Genomic DNA, 12,793 nt, shown 5'->3' on the forward strand with positions numbered 1-12,793 from the left:
ATAATCTTGACGACGTGCATGAGATTCTGCATGCCAATCAGCCAAGTTTAATGTGTGTCCAGGAAACACATCTTAATTCCAAACACACAAATTTCTTGAATAGTTACCTGGTATACAGGAAAGACAGGGATGGCTGCACACACTCTTCTGGCGGTGTGGCCATAATTGTCCGCAAATCCTTAGCATGCCACCCTGTCACCTTGAACACTGTCCTTGAGGCTGTAGCAATTCGAAAAATAATATTTAATAGGTTGATAACGGTATGCTCCATATACATTCCTCCTGATGTCTCACTCTCGAGCTCTGACTTCGAGGCGCTGGTTGACCAACTGCCCGAACCATACATCCTTACAGGCGACCTTAATGCTCACAACTCTCTTTGGGGCTCTTCCAGAACGGATGCCCGAGGTCGCCTGATAGAGAAATTCCTTACCTCTTCTGGAGCATGCCTTTTCAACAATAAACAGCCTACATACCATAACATAGGACATAACACATACTCATGTCTTGACTTGGCTATTGGTTCTGCAATTCTCTTTCCATGTCTTGAATGGGGCGTGGGCACAGACCCATATGGTAGTGACCATTTCCCCACTTCATTAACGCATATAGGTACAGGCCCGAGCAGTCCATCTTCCCATAAAAGGTTTAATGAAGCAAGAGCTAACTGGAATACATTTACAGAGACATCCAAACTACACCACACATCCATAGGACACCTACACGTTGAAGAAGCTACCCAACTGCTCACGGCGCACATCCTCGACGCCGCCGAAAGGTCCATTCCCCACACCTCTGGTGCCCCGCGCAACCAGCGGAGGCCGTGGTGGAATGAGAACTGTAGGCGGGCGCGAGAGGCCCAGAACAAGGCGTGGGGTATCCTTCGTCGGTACCCCACGTCGAGTAACCTCCTCTTGTTCAAGCGGGCCAAGGCGTTTGGAAAACGTGTGCGCCGTGAGGCAAAACGCGATAGTTGGCGTACATTCATAACATCAATTAACTCCTACACAGACACACGGAAAGTATGGACGAGAATACATAAACTCAAAGGACAACAAACACACAGCCTGCCTCTGGTCAGCACAACAGGGGACACACTCGTAGACCAGGCTGACACACTCGCACAACACTTCCAACACGTGTCCAGTTCAGCACACTACACTAGCACTTTCATTAAACACAAACAATTGGCTGAAAAGAAGTCTTTACTTGATAATGATAAGGCAACCTCCTCTTATAACTCGGAGTTTTCACTTCATGAGCTGAGGACCGCTTTGAGCACTTGTAATCCCTCAGCTCCAGGCCCAGACAACATGACATATACAATGATACAGAACCTACACTCAGACACTCTTCTAACACTCCTCCACCTATATAACAAGATATGGCTTTCGGGGCACATTCTTGCTCTTGGAGGGAGGCCATAGTAGTGGCTTTCCTAAAAGAAGGGAAGGACTCTTCCTCTCCTTCCAGTTACCGGCCCATTGCTTTGACAAGCTGCCTGTGCAAGCTCCTCGAGAAGATGATAAACCGTAGGCTCGTGTACTTTCTTGAGTACAATGGTCTTCTCGAGAGCTGCCAGGCAGGCTTCCGGGCAGGGCGATCCACAAACGATCAATTAGTTGCACTGGAATCTTACATTAAGGATGCCTTTATACACAGACAGTACTGCATGACCGTATTTTTTGATATCGAGAAAGCTTATGATACGGCATGGCGTTATGGCATTCTTGCAGACTTAAAATCCTATGGTGTGACAGGTAACATGCTTAATACTCTTTCAAGTTACCTGTCTGAACGAATATTTCGTGTCAGGGTCGGTTCGGCACTTTCAAATGTTCACGTGCAGGAGAATGGCGTGCCTCAAGGTGGCGTATTGAGCTGCACCTTGTTTATAGTTAAGATGAACTCTCTCCGAAAGGCACTGCCGCCAACCATATCCTGCTTGATGTATGTAGATGACGTTCAAATATCTTTCAAATCATGTAACATATCCATTTGTGAACGTCAGGTCCAGCTTGGGGTAAATAAACTTTCTCGCTGGGCAGATGAAAATGGATTTAAACTTAATCCTTCTAAAAGTACCTGCGTTGTATTCTCAAAAAGGCGGGGCATCCTGCCCGATCCCGACGTAAAACTCTTTGGTGACTCGATTCCAGTAAAAAGAGAACACAAGGTTTTGGGTGTGGTGTTTGACGAGAAACTCTCATTCATACCCCACATAAAACGACTTAAACAAAAATGCCTAAAAACAATGAACATTCTAAAAGTCCTGTCTCACCAATCGTACGGTGCAGACAAACAACTCCTGCTTCGACTTTATGCCGTGTTGGTAGGGTCACGGCTGGACTACGGAAGCGTTGTGTATGGGTCAGCCACAAAAACAGCACTTAAAATGCTCGACCCAGTGCTTCACTTAGGGCTTCGCCTGTCTTGTGGGGCGTTCCGTACCAGTCCTGTCCACAGTCTTTATGCAGAGTGCGACAAATGGTGCTTAGCGTACCAGCGAACTTATGTTGACCTCCTATATGCCTCTAAAATCTCATCAATGAATAACCATCTCTTTAAACCGGTTTTTAATGATACGTCCACAACTAAACTCTTTTTAAACCGCCCATCCATTGCTGTTCCTTTCTCGCAGAGAGTGAGGGACGAGATGACTATTTATGACGTCTCCCTCTTAGACACATTCAAATCATCTCACACTGATCTTGTAGCACCATGGCATCTTCGTCCTGTGGCATGTGACTTGTCTTTCATACAATACAATAAGAACAGGACACCAAAAAGTGGGATTTTGCAGCATTTCATGCATCTACAGAATAAATACAGGGCTGCAGAGTTTTTCAGCGATGCATCTAAAACGTCCACTGCGGTGTCTTGTGCTGCGCATGGGCCCAATTTTGATGCATGTAAAACAATGAATGTTAATACAAGTATTTTTACAGCAGAGGCATATGGCATATTTCTAGTTATAAGTCTCATAGTTGAACATCATATTCCTACATCCGTCATTTATACAGATTCGTTGAGCGTCGTCCGTGCATTATCATCCGGAAAGTCATCAAAAAACCATGTCATTAATCTTATCTTCAAAACGATTATGGTAGCTTATTCTGAGAACCTTGGGGTGACTGTGTGTTGGGTGCCAGGCCACTCTGGCATTGGCGGTAATGAAGTGGCGGATGAAATGGCCGCCAATGCTGCACTCCGAAACACAGTCGACATGGCAACACTACCTTACACAGACCTCAAGCCACACATTAGACAACAACTCCGTAAAACTTGGCAAGCAGACTGGAGCGAACAGACAGACAACAAACTACACGTAATAAAACCACACTTGGGACAATACACTACTGACTCACACAACAGGCACATTGAAGTTACCTTAGCTAGGTTACGGATAGGCCATACGCATGTAACGCACTCGCACCTGCTCACGGGATCTCCAAGACCCCTGTGTAGCAGGTGTGGGGAGGGCCTATCCGTAGTCCACATACTCATACAATGCAAGGCACTTGACACAACACGACACAAACACTTCAGAGAACTCTACAGACAACATATTCCCCTACACCCATCTCTGTTTCTAGGTGACGATGCCATGGTTTCTGTGAAATGCGTTTTTAAATATTTGTCAGATGTTAAGTTTTTCAACCTCATTTCCTATCATGCGTAATCACATCTGGCCCTATACACCAGCCATCACCATTATCTTTATTGATCTTACTATGTCCAGTTTACACATTTTATACCTAGCTTTTGTGGTAATCACTTGTTTTCATTAAATAACTTCTCTGGCGCTCTTTGCCCTCGTCGGCCTTGCGCCATTAAACACCAACCATCATCATCAATAAATACCATTTCTAGCTACATGTCCACGAGGACATTTCGTGTTAAGGTTGGGTCATCCCTGTCAGGGATACATGTGCAGGAAAATGGTGTGCCGCAAGGTGGAGTTTTAAGCTGCACATTGTTTATAGTTAAGATGAACTCCCTCCGAAAGGCATTGCCACCAACCATTTCCTGTTCCATTTATGTAGACGATGTTCAAATATCTTTTAAATCCTGTAACCTGTTGATTGATTGTAAGGTTTAACGCGCCGACGCAACGCAGGCGATGAGGCGCGCCGTAGTGGTGGGCTCCGGATTAATTTTGACCACCTGGGGATCTTTATCGTGCGCCGAAATCTCGTACACACGGGCGTTTTTGCTTTTCGCCTCCATCAGAAAAGCGGCCGCCGCGGCCGGGAATCGAACCCGCGACCTCGTGCTCAGCAGCGCAACGCCTTAGCCACTGAGCCACCGCGGCGGGTCAATCCTGTAACCTGTCAATTTGCGAACGTCAAGTACAGCTCGGTGTTAAGAAGCTTGCTGGATGGGCGGACCTTAACGGTTTTAAACTGAACCCGGGCAAAAGTACATGTGTGCTGTTCTCCCGCAAGCGCGGGCTTAGTGCGGACCCTGAGATTGCTCTTGGCCGTGCATCTATTCCTGTTAAAAGGGAGCACAAGTTTTTAGCTGTCATATTTGATAACAAGCTCACGTTCATACCTCACGTCAAAACACTTAAACATAAATGCCTAAAAACACTAAACATTCTCAAGGTGCTCTCCCACCAATCCTATGGTGCAGACAAGGAACTACTTCTCCGGGTCTTTACCGCCTTTGTCGGGTCCCGGTTAGACTACGGCAGCGTTGTGTATGGGTCGGCATCAAAAACCGCACTAAAAATGCTTGACCCAGTACTCCACTTGGGCCTCCGCCTTGCGTCGGGTGCGTTCCGCACTAGCCCGGCAAAGAGTCTATACGTTGAATGTAACAGATGGTGCCTTGAGGACCAACGAACGTACATGGACTTGCTCTATGCTTTCAAAATCTCATCGATGAATAACCATCCTTTTAAACCTGTTTTTAATGATGCATCCACATCACTAGTGTTTGTAAATCGCCCGTCCGTTCCTTTGCCATTCTCACTTAGAGTGAGACAGGAAGCTTCGGATTTCAACATCTCCTTTTCAGACATTTACACATCTTCCTTTACTGATGTTTTACCACCCTGGCAGCTTCAACCTGTGTGTTGTGACTTGTCTTTCATGAATATTGATAAAACCAAGGTACCACAAACTGCAATTTTGCAGCACTTCTTCTCCCTGCAGTACAAGTATCAATGTGCAGAGTTTTATAGTGACGCATCAAAAACTGCAACCATAGTGTCTTGAGCTGCTCATGGACCAAACTTTGATGCATGCAGAACCATGAGCACATACACCACAATTTACTCAGCTGAAGCATGTGGCATCTTACTAATTGCACAACACATTCTTGAACACAAAATCTCGAAGTCCATCATATATACAGATTCCTTGAGCGTTGTGCCCGCATTGGCATCATACAAGCCATGCAAAAACAGAATTGTCCATATGGTTTTCAACGCTATCATGTCTATATATGCCCAAAAACTTGTTCTGGTGTTGTGCTGGGTTCCAGGCCATGCTGGAATTGCTGGCAATGAGGTTGCGGATCAGAAGGCCGCAGTTGCTGCACTCAGGAACACAGTAGATATAACCATACTACTACAGAGTGACCTTAAGCCACAAATTCGACAATACCTTCGTAGGAAATGGCAAACACACGTAGGAAATGGCAAACACACTCAAATTCCCAATTCCATCATCTATACAGATTCTTTTAGTGTTGTTCGCGCACTGTCATCGCACAAGCCCCCCAAAAACCACATAGTTAATCTTGTATTCAGCACTATCATGTCCGTGTATGCACAAAAGCACGAGCTGGTCCTCTGCTGGGTCCCGGGGCACGCAGGGATCGCTGGGAACGAGTTGGCAGACGAGAGGGCCGGTGCTGCTACACTCAGGAACACTGTAGACATTACAACGGTACCCTACACAGACCTCAAGCCACACATAAGACAACACCTGCGCAGAACTTGGCAAACACACTGGGACGAACAGACAGACAACAAACTACATGTAATAAAGCCACACTTGGGACGGTACACATCTGACTCACACAACAGGCACACGGAAGTCGCCTTGGGTAGGCTGCGGATAGGGCACACCCATGCGACGCACTCGTATCTGCTGACGGGATCTTCTAGACCCCAGTGCAGCAGGTGCGGAGAGGCCCTATCCGTAGTGCACATACTAATCACATGCAAGCCACTTCACACAACACGACACAAACACTTCAGAGAACTCTACAGACAACATATTCCCCTGCATCCATCGTTTTTTCTAGGTGACGAAGCCATTGTTTCCGTGAAACGTGTGTTTGAGTATTTGTCAGAAGTCAAGTTTTTAAACCTCATTTCCTATCACGCATCATGAAATCTGGCCCTATACACCAGCCATGCTCATTGTCGTTTTGTGATTTTACTTTTGTTTTTGCTGATTTTACTTAGTGTTTAAGGTATCACCTCTCATATACGACTATTGTCTTTGCGCTGTTTGCCCCTGTTGGCCTTGCGCCATAAACATCAAACCATCATCATTACTTACTAGCAGCACCTCCAAGGAAAGGCAACGCAAGCAACGCCAGGATCACGCATGGGATCACGCCGCTACCGCTAGGCTGGCTAGGCTAGCCCAGCCCTGTGCCCAGCCGGACGTGGAAAGAAAAAGTTCGGCTTATGAGTTGAGTCAAGCGTGGCATTAAAACCTTTGGTTGGCGAAGCTGTTCGTGCTCAGAAATGGGTAGCCCAAAAAAGCGCAGAAAGCGAGGCACGTACAAAAATTACCTCAACCCTGGCGCGGAATTCAAAATTCCGAGGTCGACTCTTGATTCACAGGCCCGCCGCGAACGCCATGAGGATGCGAGCGACGCTGTAAGTCCTGTTCATTTTCTTGCACAGTTTCATTCGTGAATGGCCGTGTAGTTTCAGCTACATTGACTTAATTCGCACGTATACATGTGCAGGAACAATACGAATGCGACTCGGACGATACGGACCAACTAAACGTGGGCTCGGACGGTGCCCTGGCAGGCCGCGAACACCGTGAGGATGCGAGCGACGTGGTAAGTCCTGTTCATTTTCTTGCACAGTTTCATTCGTGAATGGCCGTGTAGTTTCAGCTACATTGACTTAATTCACACGTATACATCTGCAGGAACAATACGAATGCGACTCGGACGACACGGACCAACTAAACGTGGACTCGGATGGTGCCGTGGCAGGCCGCGAACACCGTGAGGATGCGAGCGACGTGGTAAGTCGTGTTCATTTCCTTTCACAGTTTCATTCGTGAATGGCCGTGTAGTTTTTGCTGCATGACTTAATTCGCTTGTATACATGTGCAGGAACAATACGAATGCGACTCGGACGACTCGGACCAACGAAACGTGGGCTCGGACGGTGCCCTAGCAGACAATCTTGCGGCGGAGTTTGAGACAAGCGTAAGCTTTATATGCATTTAATGATTTAACTACCTGAACTAAAAAGTGCAGCAAAATGGTATGGTGTGTGATTGTTCTTGCCGTTCGTAGGACGCCGAGAGTTCATGCGAACCCAACTGCGAGCCGCCTACATCAGCGGACGTGCCGACCGTGGCCGGTGGTACGTCGGATGCAGAACGGAATGTACGTACTCAGTTTGGGTGATTTTTAATTTTTTTCCTTTTCTGCAAGCGGGGTACTGAGGTCGACGTGTACGTATGAGAGGCAGCTGTGCATAAATTATAGCGGCTACCTCAAGTAGTATAAATAATGCTTTAAAGTTCGAAAAGCCTTCTTCATGAATAGCCCTTAAAATAAACCTATTTTTAGAAGATTCGTTTGTAAAATCAGTTCTGTATAAAAACAATGTAGAATGTGTATTGCCGTAGGAGAATTTTTATGCCCTTTTTTTGCGCCATATCTGAAGGGTTTTTGGGCTTCACACACGTGCGTTCTTATATTTGTCACAGGACTTTGAAGGGGATTACGAGTACTCGGACTACAGCTTCTCATGCAGTGCCTGCAGCAGCTCCAGTGATGATGAGAGAAGTGACACCTCGGTAAGCCCTTCTATGCTGTGAACCCGTCGTGGTGGCTCAGTGGCTATGGCATTGCTCTGCTAAGCACAAGTTCATGGGATCGAAACCCAGCTGCGGTAGCCACTTTTATGATGGAGGCGAAAAGCAAAAATGCTCGTGTGTGCGACATTTCGTTGCACGTTAAAGATCCCCAGGTGATGAGCCCTCCACTATGGCATGCCTCATCACCTTCGTTGCATCGGCGCGTTAAACCCCACAATCAATCAACCTTCCATGCTGTGAATATTAAATCTTAATTAGCTACAGTTGCACACTGGCTGGAGTATCACTCTCCGGTGTACAAGCTTAGTTGAAGGGTGGAAGTATTAATTTATAATGCTAGGAGCTGGTGCAGTCAATATAGCGTCATAAATAGCCACATTTCTGGCAGCAGCAGTTCTGCCATCTTTTTGTATGCCCCGTTCAACTATTTCCACCTGTCTGTACACCAATAAACTGGTATTTACACTTGGGATTTTTTTTTCTTACATGGTCGTACAGTTTGTTGTTTGTCATCATAACCTTGAAAATAAGGCCTCATCACTGTTGTCTTTGTGCAGGAGCCTGATCCCAACCAGCCGGGCAGTGGCACAACACATCACCCTGAGATTGCTGGTCTGTTTAAAGAGGTCCTGTCTCGGAAGCTGGTGGTTTTGAAAGGAGACATCCTACTCATGGTTCTGAAGTACGCTCTGCGGATGAATTTGTCATTCACAGGCCTAGCAAGCCTTGTGGACATGATCAACTCATTTTTCGATAGTCCTGTTCTTCCCCGTTCTAAATATTTTGTTAATAAGTTGTTAGGTTGCCAAGGGACCCAGATGACATTTCATTTCTTTTGCCCTGAGTGCATGGTTTACGTTGGTGAGGGTGGACCAGGAGTATCACTGCAGTGTCCTGAATGTAAGAGGGTGTGTGGATCGTCTCCACTTTGCGATGCACCTTTTTTTGTGCTTTTTGATATTCCCTCACAACTTCAGAAGCTCCTCAAGGGCTGTGAGTTTCTGGATTTGACAGAGCCCCTCGAGTTCAATGGCACTTTGAGTGACATGAAGGATGGGAGCATGTACCGAGACTTCGTGACTGCAACAAGAAAAGCCGGCCACAGGATAAGCTTTTCGTGGAACACAGATGGCACCCCCGTTTTCAGATCGAGTCGCACATCTATTTGGCCAATCCAGCTTGTCGTGAATGAACTTCCCGTACCCGAAAGAATGAGGAAGCTTGTTTTGGCTGGTCTTTGGTTCGGTAAGGAAAGGCCCCGTATGGGAATCTTTCAAGCATCACTTGTCGAGACGATGCATTCTCTGGCAGACGAGGGATTTCTGCTTCACCACAAGGGGAAAGAGAAACTTTTCAGGGGATTTTGCATTTGCTGTGCCGTAGACTCAGTTGCAAGAGCACCCATGCAGGGCATGAAACAGTTTAACGCGTATTATGGGTGTAACTGGTGCTTGCACCCAGGTGACACACTAGGGTACCGGTAAAGTACCCCGTTGAACAAAATGCTGTTGAGAGGAGCGAGAAGCAGATGGTAGAAGACATGGAGAAGGCAGCCATGCGAGATAAGCCTAAGCCGTTTAATGGTGTAATTACCGTCTCTCCACTGATCAACATGCCACAATTTCATATAGTGTGGAGCTTTGTTCCGGACTATATGGATTGTGTGCTGTTGGGAGTGGTGCGCCAGTTTTTAGAATTGTGGCTTGAATCAGCCGGAAAGACGTTCTATGTCGGGCATAGCCAGCAGGCCATTGATAGCAGGTTAATGGCTGTTTCACCACCAAAAGATGTAAGGAGAGCCCCAAGGCCCACCAAGGAGAAGCGCTTTTGGAAAGCAAAAGAGTGTGAAAATTGGCTGCTTTTTTACAATGTCAGTACTGGATGGCATTTTGGATCGGCAGTATTTGCAGCACTGGGCCTGTCTGGTGGAGGCTCTGCATATTATGCTGGAGCCCAGGGTGTCATTCACTGACCTTGCTGTTGCAGAGGGCCTCCTTTTGGACTTCCATGGCAATGCTGAAGTGCTGTATGGACCTGAGTGCATGACTACAACATGCACAAAAGCGTGCGCCATTGGGGTCCACTGTGGGCGCACTCAGCATTTCCTTTCGAGGCGGGTAATGGCACCCTGAAGGTAGCCATGAAAGCTTCCAATGGCATTGCTAGTCAGATAGGCCGGATGCTGCAAATAGACACTGTTGTGGAACAGTGTGCTGAGCTTAGCACGAACCAAAATGCCCTCGAGTACTGTGCATCACTAACTAAGACGTTAACCAAAAAGGCCATTTCCACTTCTGAGGGGGTGCATTTCTTGGGTAGGGGCAGCCCGTTCATGGCTCCTGACTGTACTGTCAGAAATGTGGAGCTTGTGTCGGGAAGTTGTACTGAATTCAACCGTATCTGCTTTAATGGTAGCATAATCACCAAGAGAGTCTATGCCCAGGGCAAGAGAAACAACAGCTCTGTTGTGCAGCTTGTCGATGGCACATTTGCTGTTGTCGAAAATATTGTCCTAAACAATGGCTCCGGTTTTTTGCTTGTACATCGACTGAAATGTAGAAAGCTGAGGTTTCCTTCTGTTGAAATGAAGCACGTGCTGCAAGTAGTTTACATTTGTAATTACATGGAGGTAGTGCTGTTGTCTTCTGTTCACACTCTTGGCATTTTAATGGAATTGAACAGCAAGTTCGTGTGTCCAATTCCTAGTTCTTACACCCTTTAACTGGCACAGTTCAATTAAAATTTTGGTGTTGAACATGCCAAAGCTACACATGAGCTAAGAGGCGCACGTAGTGGAGGGCTCCGGATTAATTTTAACCACCTGGGGATCTTTAACGTGCGCAGAAATCTTGGAGCACGAGAGTGTTTTTGCTCTTCGCCTTCATCAGAAAAGTGGCCGCCGCGGCCGGGAATCGATCTTGTGACCTTGTGCTCAGCAGCGCAACGCCATAGCCACTGAGCCACTGCAGTGGGTAGTGGTGCGACTCATAATTTTGATTTACATGCTGCCATCCTTCTATAAAAGTAGTGTGCTAAGGTGTCATTGAACTAAAGCAGTAGGCAATCTAGGGGTCTTCTGCTGTTATCATGCGTGTGGTTGTGTCCACTTCAGGATGAAACCCTCTACCAAAAGTCTTCAGCCACATCTCTGAAGTGCTGGCCGAATCCATTTTTTGTGGAATTTCCGTAGTGCATCCCTCCATTGAATCCTTGGCAGGCCTCTCTTGCATTTACAATCTATTGGGAGCCACTACTCTGTCAAACGGATTGTCCATGCGCATGACATGACCTGCCCATGTCCATTTTCCTGACTTAATTTCAGCTAGAACGTCTTCCACATAAGTGTGTTTGAAGGGACACTAAAGGCTAAATGAAGTTTTGTTTTTACTGAAAGATCATACGTTACGTAGCTCTCTTGGCTTTTGTTCGATGAGCAACGATGTGTTACTTGCTGAGAAATAAGCCAACAAATCTGGCATTTTCCCTCCCCCGCTTTCCTTTCATGTTTTCGTGACGTATCTGTTGCGTTGCAAAGAGCAGCATATAAAAGCTGTAGTATGCATTTTTTAGATACGTTGAGCTCATTTAAGGTGCGTTTATTTCACGTGCTCAAAAACTTCACAACAGTTTATTCGAAGAAAAACACTTTTATAGATGCTCCTCCAGCAAGCTCTCGCCGTTCTCAACTTTTGTGACGTCACGAACCGTAGTACCCAAAAGTGTGCGGGGCTTCGTCGCCTGTTTTCACGTTTTTGGCATTTTCAGCCTTATTTAACATCTGCCGGTTGTGAGAATGATATTTTTAGATTCTCTGCACGGTAATTTATCGAAGCAGGCAAACTTGCGTTTACCCTTTAATGTCCCTTTTATCCACACAGCAGTTTCCTTGTCCCTCAGCGTGACTCCTAGCATTCTTCTTTCCATAGTCCGTTGGGCTGATATGTTTCCTTTCTAGTCATTTAGTGAACCCCCACAGTGTGTTGCTGTAATTTGATACTATGTAGAAAACATTTGTTTTTTTCACTATGTTGCTGTAATTTCATACAATGCACATTGCATTACACAGGTCATTAGTTCACTACAAAATGTTGTGGTTCTCTTCCACCACTTATATTTGCTGTGGTCATTGTAGAGAGCTTGTGAAATGGTTTCTTTTTTCATATGTAATTTTAAATTGTGTTTTAATCAAGGAATCTATAGATGGTTTATATACTCTGTTCCATTGTGGGTACGTGCAATTCTTACACCAACTTATCCTGTTTGTTTTGCATTGGCTATGTAGAAAGTGTACCCTGGGTCTATAGTGATATGGTTTACATGAGGTTGTATCATTTAAAGTGTATGTACAGTGCCCTAGAGCTTTTCCTTCTTTCTGAATTTTGTTGCGGGAGTAGTTCAAACATATTTGTGCACTAATTGCAATGTTGTGTGTGGTTCATTGGTAACATTTGTAAATAATCATGCATTTGTAAATAGTTGTGTATTGTAATCATATGTAAATAATTGATGTAAAAATGAATAAACTGATTATTAATAAGCTTTTTTGCTTTTATAAATTTCTTGCACACATCCCTGGCAGTAACCGAGAGGTTATCACAAAATATCCTAGGAAATAAGCTTTAGTTTTGATAGTTGAGTGTCTTCAATTCAAGAAGCTTACCACTGAATGGCTCAATACAAGATATGGTTCCAATGGGATCGCAATACTAGAACTGATATTTAATGGGTTTTGATCAGGGAGTACATGTGTGCAGTGC

This window comes from Haemaphysalis longicornis, unplaced genomic scaffold (genome assembly GCF_048455015.1).
Source record: "Haemaphysalis longicornis isolate Haplotype H1 unplaced genomic scaffold, Haemaphysalis longicornis Haplotype H1 scaffold_2, whole genome shotgun sequence".
NCBI classification, from domain to species: Eukaryota; Metazoa; Arthropoda; class Arachnida; order Ixodida; family Ixodidae; genus Haemaphysalis; species Haemaphysalis longicornis.